Below are 17,329 nucleotides of genomic sequence, written 5' to 3'. Positions count from 1 at the left end.
GACAAAGTCCCGATGAATGTCCGGTAGGGTCAGCACTGGGGCGGTTGTCAACCTTTGCTTCAATTCTTGAAAACTTCTTTCACAATATTCCGTCGAGGCAAACTTCTTCTCCTTCTTAAGAAGTTCCGTCATGGGTCGGGCTATCTTGGAAAATTCCTCGATAAATCTCCGATAGTATCCGGCTAATCCAAGGAAGCTCCTGATTTCACTAACGTTAGTTGGTCGCTGCCAGTTGGAGACTGCTTCGACCTTCTCTGGGTCTACCGCTACGCCTTCCGCGGTCAGGATGTGACCAAGGAAAGCTACTCTTTCCAGCCAGAATTCGCACTTGCTAAACTTAGCATAGAGCCTATGTGTCCTCAGCTTATCCAATACTACCCGCAGATGCTGCTCATGTTCCTGAATACTCTTGGAGTAGATAAGTATGTCGTCGATAAAGACTACGACAAACTTATCCAGCTCGTCCATAAATACCTTGTTCATGAGGTTCATAAAATAGGCAGGGGCATTGGTTAGTCCGAAGGACATTACGGTGAACTCAAACTGCCCGTAGCGGGTGACAAAAGCTGTCTTAGGGGTGTCACTTTCCTTAATCTTGAGCTGAAAATATCCCGACCTTAGATCGATCTTGGAAAAGTACTTGGCTCCTTTTAGCTGATCGAAAAGGTCATCAATCCTGGGGAGGGGGTACTTGTTCTTAATGGTAACCTCGTTCAGTGCCCGGTAATCTACGCACAACCTCATACTCCCATCCTTCTTTTTGACAAACAGAACTGGGGCTCCCCATGGTGACGAGCTTGGTCTAATGAAACCAATTCGTTGCAGTTCTTCTAGTTGCTTCTTTAATTCTGTTAACTCAGAGGCTGCCATCCTATAGGGTCTCTTGGCTATCGGAGGAGTTCCGGGGATAAGGTCTATGACGAACTCTATATCCCTGTCCGGCGGCATACCGGGAAGCTCTTCGGGGAACACATCTGGGTATTCGCTCACTACCGGAACTCCTTCTAAGGGCCTGGCTTCCATGCTAAACACCATTGGGTCAAACTTACTATCCCGGGTACGGCAGATCACTTGTACTCCTTCGGGGTTTGTTAGGTGTACTACTTTGTCGGTGCAGCCTATGAGACCATTGTGTCGGCTTAACCAATCCATCCCAAGGATCACGTCTATTCCCCCAGACTTAAGTACTACCAAATCTGCTAGAAAGTCTACCCCACTTAAATTGATCCTTACCCGTGGACAACCTAATTGACAATTGATGTCGCCTCCAGACGTCCGGGTTAATAGGGGTGTTTTTAGTAGTACTGTAGATATTTTGTGTTTCTCCACATAGCTCGAGGATATAAACGAGTGCGATGCTCCAGAATCAAATAATACTGTCGCCAGAGCCGAGTTGACTAGGTACTCACCGAGCACTACGCCCTGAGCTTCTTGAGCCTCCTGCGCGTCGATGTGATTGACGCGGGCTCGTCCGAATGATTGCTGCTTCATCTGCTGACTGTTGTCGTTGTTGCGGATAGGCACTCGGTTGGCGCCGGTCAGGGCTGGTCTGGGCCCATTCACCGTGTTGGAGAAGGCCGATGAAGCCGGCTTGCTCTTGGCATAAGGGCAATTGGCGATGAAGTGCCCTGTCTCACGGCAGTTGAAACAGGCCCTAACATTGTTGTTGTCGGAGGCGACCAGGCTTGTGTTGCCCTGCGAGGCCCTCATGGTATTCTGACTCTTAAGCTGTGCTTCAGGGGCTCGTGATCCTGTCACTTGGAACTGAGTCCTATACTGCATTGGGGCCTGAGATCTTGGTGCAGTGTAGTTGGTGTTCCTCGGCTTTTGGAAGCGGTCCTGTTGGCGGGCCTTACTTTTCAGGAATTTGCGTTTATTATCCTTTCTCTCTTCAGCTTTGGCCCTTTCTGTGAGGATAGCCTTGTTCATCAGGGTGTTGAAGTCCGGATAGATCTGGGGAGTAAGCAAGGTCCGGAGTTCTGGGCTTAACCCCTTCTTGAACATGTCTTGCTTCTTATCGTCGTCATTCACTTCTTCCGGCGCGTACCGGGCCAATTCTATGAACCGGTGGGTGTACTCTTCCACCGACATGCTTCCTTGTTGTAGTGCGCGGAATTCATCCGCCTTGCGCTTCATAGTGGCCGAAGGGATGTGGTAGCGGCGGAACTCCCTTACGAATTCTCCCCAGGTGATGTTAGAGGCATCTTCGGCTGCGGCACAATAGTTTTCCCACCAGAATAATGCTGTTCCGGTGAGCTGGTGGGCTGCCAGAAGGACTTTATCCCGGTCCTGGCATTCGAATGGTTCGAGCTTCCTCTGAATTACTCGCAACCAGTCGTCAGCATCCAACGGGTTGCAGGATCCGGCGAAGGTAGGTGGCTTGGTCCTTAGAAAGGCCGTCAGCTTGTCGCTCATATTCTGCCCTCGTGGCTGCCAGTTAATGAGGGCATTCGCCAGAGTCTCCAGTATGAGGGTCTGGTTATGGATGATCTGCGCCAGGTCTCCGAGGGGTGGGGGTGGTGGTAGTTGTTCTCCTTCTCGACTTCCCCCTCGGTTCTGGCTTACTTCTTGTTCTCCTTGGGGAAGATCTTGTTCAACGGGATGTGCTCCGACACTAGCGGCTACGGGGTTCCGGCCACGAGAGGCCCTCGCGACGTTCCGGGGGGTCACCTGTTGATTGGGTAAACTAGGGTTACGATTATGTGATGTTTAAGTTGTTTAATTCGTATATATATAAGGCAGAATCTACCTCCTGCCGGTACTCATATAAATAATCAGCACACAACAAACCAGCACACAACATCACAAACAACAAGCACAAACCATTTTATTACTGCAAGGGGGGTTACAACTTAGGGTAAGGCTAGGTATCGTACTACTCGTCTGGGATCAGGTACCACAACAAAAGTGGCTGGGGACACATTACTAGGGTGGCGCCGGTCATTTCACTCGCGGGGCAGGCCTTCTTCTGGGGCGGGAGCGTGAGTGATCCCTGCTCGCCGTCCTCTGGGTTTCCATTGGTCGAGGGTTGCGCTGCAGCATCTTCTTCGGCGGCAGCAGCGGAACTTTCAGGGTTCTCGGGTGGGGCTTGTGTGTTTCTGAAGAGTGTCCCCCATCCTATGATGAGTGTCCTGAGTAAAACATGGTCTTCCCCAATTGCCGGGACTGGCGTTCCACTTCGGGTCCAATCTTGCATACGCCGGTCTCGTGCTTGTCTGAGGCTCTCTTGGGCTACTGCTTCGCTGCTAACCGCGGCTGCGGCTCTTGCCTCAGCATGGGTGGCTCGGATCTGCTGCAGTCTCACTGCGAGCTCTGCTTGCTCGGCTCGATGGGTCTGCTCCCTCAGACGGTTAGCTTGCTCATCAAAGAGTTGGTCCAGGGCGGCTAGGTAAGTAGCCACTTGGTACAGGGGGCCTTCCTCGTGGCGACGTCGTTCCAGGTTTCTCATGCGCGCTTCCCAGACTGGGGTCCTGATGGCCGGCGGGAAGAATTTCGCTGGCGTGGGGGCGAGGTGTTCTTCAAAAATCCGGCACAAATAACGGAGTGCTTTTCTGATGGCCAGGGGGTAGGTATCTTGGTGTCTAAATCCTGTGGCGGTCGCTCGCCAAGGCTGGATGTCGGGGTAGCGGTTGCTCCTGGCGATGACCAGGATCACCCCGCAGCGGAGGGTACCATGGTGCTCATACTCTCGGCTGTAGTACCTTGGACGTTCTGTAACGCCAAGGTTCTCCAGGGTGTTGATTAAGAGGCTGGGAAATCCAGGTGCACCTTGGCAATCGCCCTGGGTCCATCCTTCTTCAGCCATCTGAAACAGAAACAGGGTAAACAACCTGGTACAGGTGCAAAAGGGAGTGGACGATATTTATTATTACAACAGGGGTGGTACAGTTTTCATAGATGCGTGGTCATTAGGGTAGGGTTTTAGCTAGAGGTGCTAATCCTATCATGGGGATTCTTCCTCGGCCCTGATAGAGCGCTTCTTTACTGGAAGGAACCGATCCATCTCGTTTTCGGTCTGAGTACCCTTATCCCAATGGGTTTCCATGGGTTCTTCTTCCTCTTCCTCTATCCATCCACCTATTCCATTGCGATTCTCGTATTCTTGTATCTAGACTTGGAGGGCGGCTAAGGAATACTCGGCGTTTGCAGCTCTTGTCCGTTGTTCCTCCAGCTCCTGGGTTAACTTTTCAATCCCATGGATTAGCTGCTTCAGTTGTGCCGCCTGCTCGCGGTAGAGTGCATCCAAGCCAGTGAGGTAGATGGACAGGTGGGAAACCGTGTCTTCTAGGTCTTCTTCTTCTCGTCCAAGTCCCCTCATCCGGGCAATCCAAGTGCGTCCTCTTCCCTCGGCGGGTGGGAAAAATCCCATAGGAGTCCGCTGGAGGTGGCGCCTGTAGAGCACACGCAGCCGTCGCAGGGCTTTACGGGCGGCTTTTCGGTAGGTGTTGGGGAAGCGGAAACCAGCAGTGGAGATGAACCAAGGGTCCACATCAGGGTAGCGGGTGCTTCTCTCCACAAAAACCATCATGTCGCACCGAAGGGTGCCTCCGGCGATGTACTCACGGTAGGCATACTCCTGTGGTTCCATGATCCCAACGCGTTCCAGGCTGAGCAATAGTAACTTGGGGAGGCCAGGCTCTGCGTGGCAGATTCCGCTAACCCATCCATTGCTAGCCATCTGGAACAAGGCAAAGACCAGTGGTGAGTGTTTGTGCAGAAAATTTCTAAACCGGGACAAGTCCTAGGGTCTGAAAAGGGGTCTCGCTCCTAGGGTCACGTCTTGCGGCCAGCCTACGGCTCTGATACCACCTGAAGCGTCCCCCCATCAGGGAAGACTTAAAAGTGTTAATTTATCAGTCCCAGGAGGCTGATAACACTTTTATTACAACAGATGGTACATCACCGTACAACTCTTCGCGGTAATGGGCAGTGAAGCGCCACTATCGCGAGGATTACAACTAAAACCCACACCACTACACTAGTTACGAAAAGAGGATCATCAGAGTCTTGCGCCATGCGGAATCCAACGGTGGCCTCAACCACAGGCAAGACTGGGTGCAGGACGAAACCCTACTCGTTGTCTTCGGGGACGTAGTCTGGGTCTTCCACTGTAAAAGTAAGAATGGGGTGAGTACAAACGTACTCAGCAAGTCCAATTACACCCACGGAGGGGTATAACAGAAGTTAATGCACAGGACAATCCAAGGATAAAGTTATGGTTCATTTGCGGAAAACTCTGTTGTGTGCAGGGGTTTGTTTTAAAAGCATTTTTAAAACGAGTTTTCTTGTACCAAGGAGCACACGGTGTTGATCCACACAGGATCCAAGTTTTAAACTGCTACCGGACTCCCCGTCCGCCGTAGCACACGGCACATCTGCCGGACACCTTCCAAACAACTCACGCCAGCCCAACCATTCCCGAAGAGAAACACTAGTTATGTGACCACACTATAACTTGCCCAATACCGTGGGCACGGCTATTCGAATAGATTTTTCAACTCTGCAGAGGTGTGCAACTTTACCCACAGGTGGGGTACCACAGCACGAACACCTTAGTGCCGGTGCAGATCCCATCGAAGCCCTTACCCACCTTAGCTAGACCTGACTAGCCACCACGGGATTTATCAAGGGGTCATTCGACCTACCACCGAGGTTTAACCGGGGCATAAGTCACACAAAGCTTATCCCGTCTCCTTGATCACCCGTTGCTCCCAGCTCTCCTGATGGCTATCAGACTAACTAGTGGGGTTAGGCCAAGCCGTTGCCCATACAACGGTCAAGTGGTTTGCACGACAGGAAGCTAGGTGAGACGACACATCAACTCGGTCCTTAGGGGTGACAAGATGGATATCTCCCCTCCACGCTCAACCACACAGGTACGAGCACACCAACGGCAATTCACACAGAAATGCCATCCATCCCGTCCGACTCGTTTCTCAAATCCACATTTTACCCTTTCCCACACACACGCATTTTCTTTATAAAATTAGGTGGTCAAGGTATGGTTGTCACAACAAGGGTGGCTATCCTACCATGGTTACGACACACAAAACTATGCAATTTTATAAAACAGGCCATCGGGTTGTGTTTATAAAAACTAGGACAAAAAAACATGCATCAAAGGGCGGAATTGAACTTGCCATCGTCAAGTCCTTGCGGGAGGTCCTGATCGAAGCACTGTCCCTCGGGTTCGGGGTCGCAGTACTGGTCCTCGTTCACTTGGTCACAGTCGGGACCTTCCTCGTTCACTCCGTGTCCTACGATGCAAACAAATAAACACACAATCAAGCACAAAACTAAAAGCTTTTATCGTTGAGCTTGAGTCAGAAATAATTTAGTTACGGGGATAGGGTTAATATTTTTGGGTGGCTTCTTAATGGCATGGCTAGAACTATACTAGAAAGGGCGTGGTAAAGTTTCGGGTTGATCGGAGGTCGTTTCGCACATAAAATGACGAGTTAAAGGTGGTTTCAGGGGTTAGACGGGGGTCCAGGGGCTTGTTCATAAATATCCGGAAAGAGTAAGGACCTATTTACGATTCCTGGAAATACCCTGAGCATGTTAAAATGTGTTGAGTATAACTAGGTTTATATATCGAGGGGTTTGGTTTGAAATATTAGAAAGAACAAGGTTTCTTTTGCGAAAGGAAGTGAATAGGAAGGGTATTAGAGTGGGGGGGGGGTCTTCTTGGAAAAACAGGGAAGGCCAAGGGGTTTTGCGTCAAAGGGCCACCTTCTTCCTCCCCCCCTTCACAGGAAACAGGGGAGAGGGGAGGGGAGCTCCGGCGCCGGCCATCCCCGGCGGCCCGGGCTCGATGGCAGCCCCGAGGGTGGGGGAAAAGGAAGAGGGGGCCAAGGGGACTCGATTCCCCCACTCACCTTGAGCCGGGGCAATGTGTGGGAGTGGGGCGACAGAGGGCGGCGGGCGGCGGCCGTGCGAGGCGCGGCGGCGGCGCTGGAGGCGAGGGAGGTGGCAGGCGGTGGCAGTGGAGGCCGTGGGGGAAAGAGGGGCGGGGTGAGGGCCTATTTATAGGGCCTCAAAGGCGGCGGGTGGCGGTGGCCGGTGGGGAGGCCGGCGAGCGGCACGGAGCGCCTTAATGGCGGCCGCGTCGTGGCATCCGTGTCGCCGAGTGGCGGCGCAGGCGGCGAGGTCGGGGCGACGTGATGCGTGCGGGCACGTGGGGCGACGCTGTGCAGCGCGCGCGGCACAGCAGCGGCGGGCGGCGCGTCGTCCGTGCGCGCGTGCGCGCGTGGCGCGGCACGGCGCGGGCCAGGGCGAGGGTGCGGCAACGGGCGGCGCGGCGCGGCGGTCAGCGCGGTACGCGGGGCACGCGGAGCACGCGGGGTGGGCGTGCGTGCGCAGCACGGCCGGGGCAGCGCGGGTGCGAACGGCGGCTGGCACGGCGCGGCGCGGCAGGGGCCTGTGCGCGGCCGTGGCAGGGGCTAGCGCGCGGGGGGGGGGGGGGGGGTGCTCGGGCGCGCGCTCGCGCGTGAGGGAGGAGGGGCCGTGGCTCAGGGCCAAGCAGGAGGGGGCGGCGGGGCTGAGCAGTGCCCGGGCAGGGGAGAGGAGGGGAAAAGAAGAAAGGAGGGGAAAAGAAGAAAGGGAGGAAAAAAAAGAAAGAGAGGGAAAAAGGGAAAAAAAGAAATAGGAGGGAGAGAAAAGGAGAAAAGAGAAAGATAAGAGAGGGAGAAAGGGAGGGACGCGTCGGCGCCGATCGCGGCGGCGACCGCGGTCGGTCGGCCACGCGCGTGCGTCGTCCGCGCGCCGCGCGAGAAGAACAGTATCGCGCTGGCACCAATTGCGGCGGCGACCGCGGCCACGCGCGCGTGGGATTCGCGCGCTGCGCGAGAAAAGAATCGCACCGGCGCTAATTGCGGAAAGGCGGTCGCGCGCGGTCGACAAGCTACCGAGCGGTGCGGGACGGGACAGCGATCTGGTTAGGGTTAGGGTTTTGACAACGAGTGATTTCTAAACGAAGCACCCTAGCGCGTGTTTTAATTTGGTGGATTTTCAGGGCGTTACACCTGTAGACCATGTTTAACCGACGTATAGAAAACTTGAGGCGTCGGTTAATCCGGTGATAAGGATTTTTCTGATTTTGCCTTTTCTGACTTGAGTTTTGAATGAAATCCAAATATTTCTTGAGATATAAGTTAAGAACCACGTATTTGAGCTTCTAGAAACTTGAGTGATCATTGTGTGCATCCATTTTCAAATGACCATGTCCATGCTCACGTTACTAAGCCTAAACCCCTCTTAATAGTGCGATCACTACAAAACTATAAAACCTATACTAACCTAAGTGTCCTTCTCAACCTTATGACACTTAGGACTAGAGAGATCCTTAGTCTTGACATATTATTGAGTTGAATGCCGAGATCGCCTTTTTGAATAATGAAAATTAGGGGCCTCTTTTGACATATAACCAAATGAGCGATAATGATCTAAAAATCTGCACAAACTCATTAGTCACAATAATGGTTGTCATTAATCACCGAAACATACCTTGAGGGCCTAGATGCTTACAATCTCCCCCTTTTTGGTGATTGATGACAACATAAACATAGATAACGAGAGAGCGAGAAAGATAAAGCGCGAATAAACACAAACAAACTTGAAAAGAGAGAATCAAGAAACTCAATAGCTCAAATGAAATCCATAGATATGTCTCAAAAGCTCAGCATGCTCAAATGACAAATGTACATATCCATGAACTAACACCAAATATAATACAATAAGAAACATCAAGGTCCTGATCACGAGCTCTCTCTAATGCTACCCTCCCCCTGACTCCCTCTCCCCCTTTGGCATCAAAGCCCAAAAAGGGGCGATCTACGGATCCAGCTGACGAGGTACTGCAAGAAAGCGATCTGGGTCATCGTCGTCGTCGGATGGTGGATCCTCGGAGACTGAAGGTAGCTGCTGATCTGAGGTGCCGGCAGGTGCTGAGCTGACTGGAGGTGTAGCAGTCGTCGAGGCTCTGGTGCTAGCACTGCCGGGGAGAGGATCCGTGGAAGTAGTAGCCGGCTCAGCAGAAGATGTGTCAACATCTGAAGTAGTAAGAGCTGATGCTGCCGGCTGTGACGACTGCGGAACTAAGGACACCTCTCCGCCTCCCCCTGAAGGTAGTGGCTGTGGTACGACGGGGAGGCCAACTGACTGCACTGCTGAGGGTGACTCCTGGAAGAGTGAGGTCGCAGGCAGTGGAGAGAAGAGGGGACGACTCGCAGACCCAAGTAATGCTGACAATGAGAACATGATCTCCGGGGTCGCGGAAGAAGCTGGAGCAGTGGAGGCTGGAGCTGGTGTAACTGCAAGTGGTGGTGCTCCAGCACTCTGAAGGCCTGTCTGTCCTGGCTGCTGTGGGGCGAGTCCGGTGTGAGAATATAGCTGTGAAATCATCCCGAACATCGCCATCATGCCCTGCTGCATCTGCTGAAACTGAGCGTCTGTCCTCTGAGATACTCTGTCAATGAGGCCGACAAAGCGCTCCTCTGTAGCAGCTCGCTCTCGGGCGGCCTCTCTCTGAATCTCTGCAAGCTGGGCCTCATGGGCTCTCCTGGCCTCCTCCTGTGCACGGCGGTCCTCTCTCTGCTGTGTGACCAGCTGCTGCAGAAGTGCGGTGAGCTCAGACGGCTGAGACACCTGTGACTCTGAGACAGTAGTAACAGCAGCTGTCACTGGAGCTAGCTCTCCGGAACCTCCTGCCTCGTGATCATGACTCGCTGGAGCAGGTGCAGGGAAGTACTCCTCGTCCTCGGAGGAGTCTGACTCTAGGTCTGACCAATGAATCTCATCATCTCCTCCGGGAAGCTGTGCCTCTGCGGCTAGCAGTGCCTCATCCTCCTGTGCTACACGTGCCTGTACCTCAGGTGACAGCCGTGCCATGGCAGCTCTATCAGCCTGCCTGCCTCTCCTCCGGTCCGAAGGAGCTGTCGGACGGTAGACAGGGAACCATGGAACCTCGTCCTAGCGGTATACTGCACTGACTGGTGACTCAGCTGGCACAATCATAGAGCAGATAAAACTGATCCAGTGAGCATATGGAAACTGGCGCACGACCCCCATCCCATCAGTGATGACATCCTCAATCTCAGCCAAGATAAAATCAACTATGTCAAATGGCTCATGAGTGAGTATGTGAAGAAGTAGCAGCTGCTGCAGACCTGTAAACCCCTCTGGGTAGCCACTCCTCGGGAGCAGAGTCCTCCGGAGTGCCATGTGAACAGCGTAGGCCTCTGGGGTCAGTAGGCTCGGGACTCTGGCGTAAGAAGCCGGGAAGGGCTGGCGGAAGCACTGTGAGATTGCCTCGTGAGAAGGTGCAATTCCGCCAATCATGGCTCTGCGCGGTGGATCTGCATCACCATATACCATCTCATGCAGGGAGACGTCAACCAAATCAACTCCTAAAATCCCTGCAAGTATCGCTCTGGACAAACCAAATACCTGCCCTCCAAACATAAAGTGAACAGCTCTGCGCTCTGGGGCTATCCAAGCTGTGGCATAGAAAACCCTGACCCAATCCTCAATGTATCTGTTCCTCTCAATCGAGAGCAACCTGGGCAGACCCCTGAAGTGAGCAAAGTGCTCCCTGACATCAGCTCCCCCTGCAGCTGTCCTCAAAGAAACCCAGTCGAGAACTCTGTGAGGAAAGATCCTGTGGCCCCGCCTCTGATAGGTCTCGTAGAAACTGGCCTGAAGGAGTGTCCAGAATCTACGATCGACCCTGCTGTCTCGTGTCACCGGGAACCACTCCTCCTCCTGTACACTCCACCTGAGCCTCTTGACCTTCGCCGCATTGGCCTTGGTCAAGTTCTGGAGCAGCACACCTGGCTCCAGACGCACGACAGTATCCATGCGGAACACTGCGCGCTCGGCCGCTAGGGACTCGGCTCGACGAGCTGCTGCTGCTGCTGCTGCTGCTGTGGACCTGCGAGGCTCCTGTGGCTGGTGACCTCCTCGCGTCCTCGGTCCGGTGCGACGCTCGGTCGCTGGTGAAGTCTCCTCTGCGGGGGACGTCTGCCGGGTGCGGCCAGAACGTTGTAGAGCTGGTGACTGCTGTGTATCCTGCCCCTGAGACTGCTCAGACTGCACTGTATCTGAAACTGAATCGGACTCTGCCGCTGAAGGTGACTGCTCTGACTCTGCTGCTGCTGCTGCTGCAGCTCTGGTGGCCCTGGCACCTCGGACTCTGCCCATCCCTCTGCCTCTGCCTCTGCCCCTGGCTGGCGTGTCCCTGATAGCAAACGGACGAGCACGGCCTGATGCCTGCTCCTCGGCGGCCTTAGCCACCAACTCGGCCCTCTCGGCCTCTCTCGCTGCGCGAGTCCGCTTGCGCGCGGGCTCCTCAACCACGATCTCCTTTCCTTTCCTCTTGTCACGACCCATCTCGACAAACAACAGAATCAAGAAAGCGGAGCGGTCAGCGAGGGCTAGCGCGAAGGTTCGGGCAAAATGCCGAACACGTGGCGTGCGAGGCGTGGATGCGTGAATGTGGTGCAATGCGCGTGGGCAGCGGCACGGTGGAGGTGCAGGACGTGCAAGCGACGGTGTGGAACGCACTGGCGATGGCACGGTGGAGCTTGGGCGGCGCTGTGGTGGCGGCGACGGCGTGGTGGCACACGGGCGCAAGTGTGCGGGGCGGTGCGCGTGTGCACGGGCGGCAGGTGACGGCGGCGGTGCGCAAAGTGTGCGGGAGCGGTTGTGCGGGTGACGGCGCGACGCGCGGCGGCGCTACGGGCGGCGGTGTGACGGCGGCCGGTGGCGCAGCGCGGCGGCGGAGGCGACGGCGAGAGGGAGAAGGCGGAGCGACGGTTGGAAACCGAGAGTGAGCAGAGGGTCGTGAGCGGGCAAGAGAGAAATATGACAGGTGGACCCCGCAGATTTTCTTATCGCCGGTTGATCCGACGCTTAGGTTTTGAACACCGGTTGATCGCGTCGGTGTAGTTTACCAGAAACTCTGCCAAATCTGCATCTGTACGCCGGTTGAACCGATGATCTGAAAAGTGAACTCGTCGGTTGAACGATGCAAATAACAGTTGATTTTCAGGTCGGAAGCATGTTATGTTCACCGGTTGATCCGATGCTGCAAACTTTGTATACACCGGTTGAACGCCTGAAATGACTGAGCTGAGACTGACATTTAGCAGCGCCGGTTAAACCGATGGGTATAGATCCATTGAACGTCGGTTTAACCGGTGAACCCAAAAACCCTCTCTCAGCTCACTTTTCTATGCTAAGTCCAATGAACTTTTAAGATTCAACTAAACTCAAGTTAATGGACTTGCATAGGCGACTTTACCCCTCAAAGTAAAGAGGATAGCTTGATAACTTAAATAGTTTTACTTTTCAAATTCAAGGATAAGTCGCAAGAGAGACAAAGCGCCAAATTAAGATGCATGAGTCATGTCATAGGAATATTGAAGGAGGAAAGCTTCAAACTCACCATGACATTGCTCACCAGGCAATAACGCACCTAACACTTTACTCTTTTCACTTCTCATGAATTAAGATCTTGCACGTAAAACAAGTCTTATTTTCATCAAGTGATCTCCTTTATGACCCTTACGCATGCAATGATAATGCAAACCATATGCGAAGGAAAGGTAAACATAAAGTGCACAACTATATGACAAGCAAATGCATGGCGAGAATTTAAATCTACTTGTCAAGTTTGATCCCACGGAAAGCTTCATCATGATGAGCCTTTCTACAAGCCTAAAGGAAAACAAGTGGACCACCACCTCTAGCTAAACCCTTGCTCATCACTATCTTACCCTGGTTAGACAAGTGTCCTATATGTATGCATTTTTCTATATGACATGGCAACTTACATGACGTTTGCCGCATCTAATACATTAAGCTCATTTCTTAGCCTAACAAAGGTACTCTCGTCTAAAGGTTTTGTGAAAATATCCGCCAATTGCTCCTCGGATCTCACACCTTGAAGGGAAATGTCCCCCTTGGCTTCGTGATCACGCAAGAAGTGATGGCGAATATCAATGTGCTTTGTACGAGAGTGTTGAACTGGATTCTTGGCAATTTTTACGGCACTTTCATTGTCACAAAGGAGTGGTATTCTTCCTAGTTTCACACCAAAGTCCAAAAGGGTTTGCTTCATATATAGAATTTGGGCACAACATGCACCGGCAGCTATATATTCCGCTTCCGCGGTGGACAAAGCCACGGAATTTTGCTTCTTACTCGACCAAGAAACTAGAGAACGCCCAAGCAAGTGGCAACCCCCGGAGGTACTCTTGCGATCCACACGGCTTCCGGCAAAATCCGAATCCGAGTATCCCAAGAGATCTAAGCTAGCACCTTTGGGGTACCACAAGCCTATGCTAGGAATGTGCTTGAGATACCGAAGGATCCTATTCACAGCCGAAAGGTGTGATTCCTTAGGGTTAGCTTGAAAACGGGCACACAAGCACACACTAAACATTATATCGGGCCTAGATGCGGTAAGGTAAAGCAAAGACCCTATCATAGAACGATAGAGGGATTGATCAACAGTTTTACCGTCCACATCCATGTCGAGATGCCCATTTGTAGCCATAGGAGTCTTAATTGGCTTGCATTCATCCATCTTGAACTTCTTCAAGATATCTCTAGTATACTTTTCTTGATAGATGAATGTCCCTTCCTTCATTTGTTTGACTTGAAAACCAAGGAAGAAAGTCAATTCGCCAATCATGGACATCTCGAATTCCCTAGACATCATAGTAGCAAACTCATGGCTTAGTAAATCATTAGTTGAGCCAAAGATAATATCGTCAACATAAATTTGACAAATGAAAAGATCCCCATTGACGTCTTTTGTGAACAAAGTGGTGTCCACCCTCCCGATCTTGAAACCTTGCATGATTAGGAAGTCACGAAGCCTCTCATACCAAGCCCTTGGGGCTTGTTTGAGTCCATAGAGTGCCTTGTGCAACCTATAAACATGGTTAGGATTCCTCGGATCTTCAAACCCGGGAGGTTGCTCAACATAAACAAGTTCGTTAATAAAGCCATTTAAGAAAGCACTTTTTACATCCATTTGATATAACTTAATATTATGATGTGAAGAGTAAGCAAGAAGAATGCGGATAGCTTCAAGTCTTGCGACCGGAGCAAAAGTTTCACCAAAATCCAAACCTTCGACTTGAGAAAACCCTTTTGCCACAAGTCTTGCTTTGTTGCGTACCACCACCCCATGTTCATCTTGCTTGTTTCGAAAGACCCACTTTGTGCCGATAATGTTCTTGTCTTTCGGAGGAGCTTCGAGGACCCATACTTCATTGCGGGTGAAATTGTTCAACTCTTCTTACATGGCCATCACCCATTCCGAGTCCTCAAGTGCTTCCTCTATGCTAGTGGGTTCAATACAAGAAACAAACGAGTGATGTTCGCAAAATGAAGCATACTTAGAGCGAGTTCTTACTCCTTTGGAAGGACTACCAATGATTTGACCGATTGGATGATCCTTGGAGATGCGACCATGCTTCACTAGCGGTATTTGCGTGGATGCTTGTTGGGGTGGATCATGAGTGACTTGTGCTTGTGGTGGAACATTTTGCTCTTCTTGTTCTTGGATTTGGGGTGTTGGCGTTGACACATTTTCTTGAGGTAGTGGATCAACTTTATCTTGATCTTCATTCACTTGGGGTGCCGTGGAGGTGTTTGGCAAAGATGAGGAAGTTCCTCCCCCTTGATCATTGTCTTCATGCACCTCTTCCGGCTTGATATCCCCAATGGACATCTTCTTTAAGGCTTCTTCAATCTCTTCATCCCCTACATTTTCATAGCCAACAACCTCCTCTTGGGAGCCATTAGATTCATCAAACTCCACATCACATGTTTCTTCAACTAACCCGGAGGTTTGATTGAATACTCTATATGCTTTGGAGTTTGATGCATAACCAAGAAAGAAACCTTCATCACATCTATTTTCAAACTTACCGAGCCTTTTCTTCTTATAAATGAAGCATTTGCAACCGAAGACTCGAAAGTATGATATATTTGGTTTCCTCCCGGTGATGAGCTCATATGGAGTTTTCTTGAGGAGTCGGTGAGGATACACTCGGTTGGATGCATGACACGCCGTGTTGATTGCTTCCGCCCAAAACTTCTCGGACGTGCCATAATCATCCAATATTGCTCTTGCTAGGGTGATGAGTGTCTTGTTCTTTCTTTCCACCACACCATTTTGTTGAGGCGTGTAGGTGGCGGAAAACTCATGTTTGACTCCTTCTTCATCGCACCATTCTTCAATCTTCATATTTTTGAACTCGGTGCCGTTGTCACTCCGGATCTTCACGATTGGGGAATTGTATTCCCTTTGAGCTTTTCTTGCAAATGACTTGAAAATTTCCGGAGTTTCACCCTTATCGCCTAGAAACATGACCCAAGTGTAACGTGAAAAATCATCAACGATTACTAGGCAATAGAGGTTACCACCAATGCTCTTGTATGAAGTTGGACCAAAGAGATCCATGTGTAGTAGCTCGAGCGGCTTGGAGGTAGACAACATCGTCTTGATAGGATGATGAGTTGCAACTTGCTTCCCGGCTTGACATGCTTTGCATAGCTTGTTCTTGTCAAAAGTGACATCCTTTATGCCGGTGATCATCCCTCTCTTGTGGGCTTTCTTAAGGTTGCTCATGCCAATATGAGCAATTCTTTTATGCCAAAGCCACCCAAGAGACGACTTGGTGAAGAGGCAAGTCATGGTGCTTATTTGCTTTGTAGAGAAATCCACCAAATAGATATTGCCATGCCTAAACCCCGTGAATACCAATGACTTGTCTTTTTCATGAGTCACTACAACACCATTCTTGTCAAAGGCACACGTTAGTCCAAGATCACATAATTGTGCAATAGAGATGAGATTAAAACTAAGTGCTTCTACAAACAAAACATTTGAGATGGATAAATCTTTTGAAATTGCAATTCTACCCAAACCTAAGACTTTCCCCTTTGAGTTATCACCATAGGTGACATGTTCATGATCGCCGGGGTCTTCAAGTGAGGTGAACATGCTATCATTGCCGGTCATGTGTTGAGAGCAACCGCTATCAAGTACCCAATGTTTTCCACCGGCTTTGTAGTTCACCTACACACATGAGAATTCATTTTTGAGTTTTAGGAACCCAAACAAGCTTTGGGCCTTGCACATGTGTGACAAGAGCTCTTGGGACCCAAAGTTGCTTGGGGAGCTTCTTCTTCGACTCCTTAGCAATTTTGCCAATGAACTTGGCCTTCACCTTGCCCTTCACTTTACTCAAGAGAAAATGATTATTTTGTAACATTGATGAGGAATTCTTGGGTAATTTAGGAAGAGGACGTGATGGTAAAGTGCACTCCCTAGTGTAATGCCCGGTGACTTGGCAATGTTGGCAATATGAGCCAACTTCCTTGATGAAGCTTGTCTTGATCTCCGGAGAAGGAGTTGTAGCCATGTTTGGCTCCGGAAATGAACCAAGACCTCTCTTACCATAGTCACGGGCATTGTTGAAGAGAAACTCCTTGTGGATGTATTCTCCCCTTGAGAGTTTCTCCACACTACTCCTGAGGCTTGCCACTTGATCCATCAATTCCTTTTCCCTAGAAGAAGCAAGCTTGGGCACAACACTAGTGGCATATGCATCAATGAGTAGGTCATCACATGAAGTAGAAGCATTGACCTTTTCATGAACAACTTTCTCAAGACTTGGGTCAATTACTTCATAAGCAAATTCAAGTTCTTGATACTTGTGAGCCAACTCCCTATGCTCTTGTTTGAGCTTTTTGTGGCTCTCTTCAACTTGCTTAGCAAGTACAAGTGACTTATTGTGCTTTTTGAGCAAGTCATTGTACTTACTAAGTAAGTCGGAGTGGGCAAGCTCTAACTTGGCATGAGTGCTCTCAAGAATTTTGACTTTGCCCTTTTCCCTCTTGATGACGGATGTATACTCATTGATGAGGTTAGTAAATTCATTTGGATCAAACTCTTCATCACTATCATCTTCACTATCTACCTCACATACCTTGATGTTACCTTTTGCCATGAGGCACATAGGAGGCGGAGGTAGAGATGGTTCTTCATTGGTGAGGGCGATGGTGACAATGTCTTCTTCATCACTTGAGTCTTCGCTTGATGAGACATCGGTCACCCACTCTTGTTTCTCCACCAAGAAACTTTTTTTGGTATGCCTTTCTTCTTTGGGAAGAGCTTGGTCTTCTTGTCATGGGTCTTCTTCTTCCCAAATCTCTTGTTTTTGTTCTTCCTCTCCTCTTCTTCATCATCGCTTGAATCATGGCGATGCTTACTCTTGTTGTCCTTGCTTCTTTTGTCCGGCTTGGGGCA

The sequence above is a fragment of the Panicum hallii genome, chromosome 3 (assembly GCF_002211085.1).
Source record: "Panicum hallii strain FIL2 chromosome 3, PHallii_v3.1, whole genome shotgun sequence".
NCBI classification, from domain to species: Eukaryota; Viridiplantae; Streptophyta; class Magnoliopsida; order Poales; family Poaceae; genus Panicum; species Panicum hallii.
Note: the sequence above shows the minus strand (reverse complement) of the source record.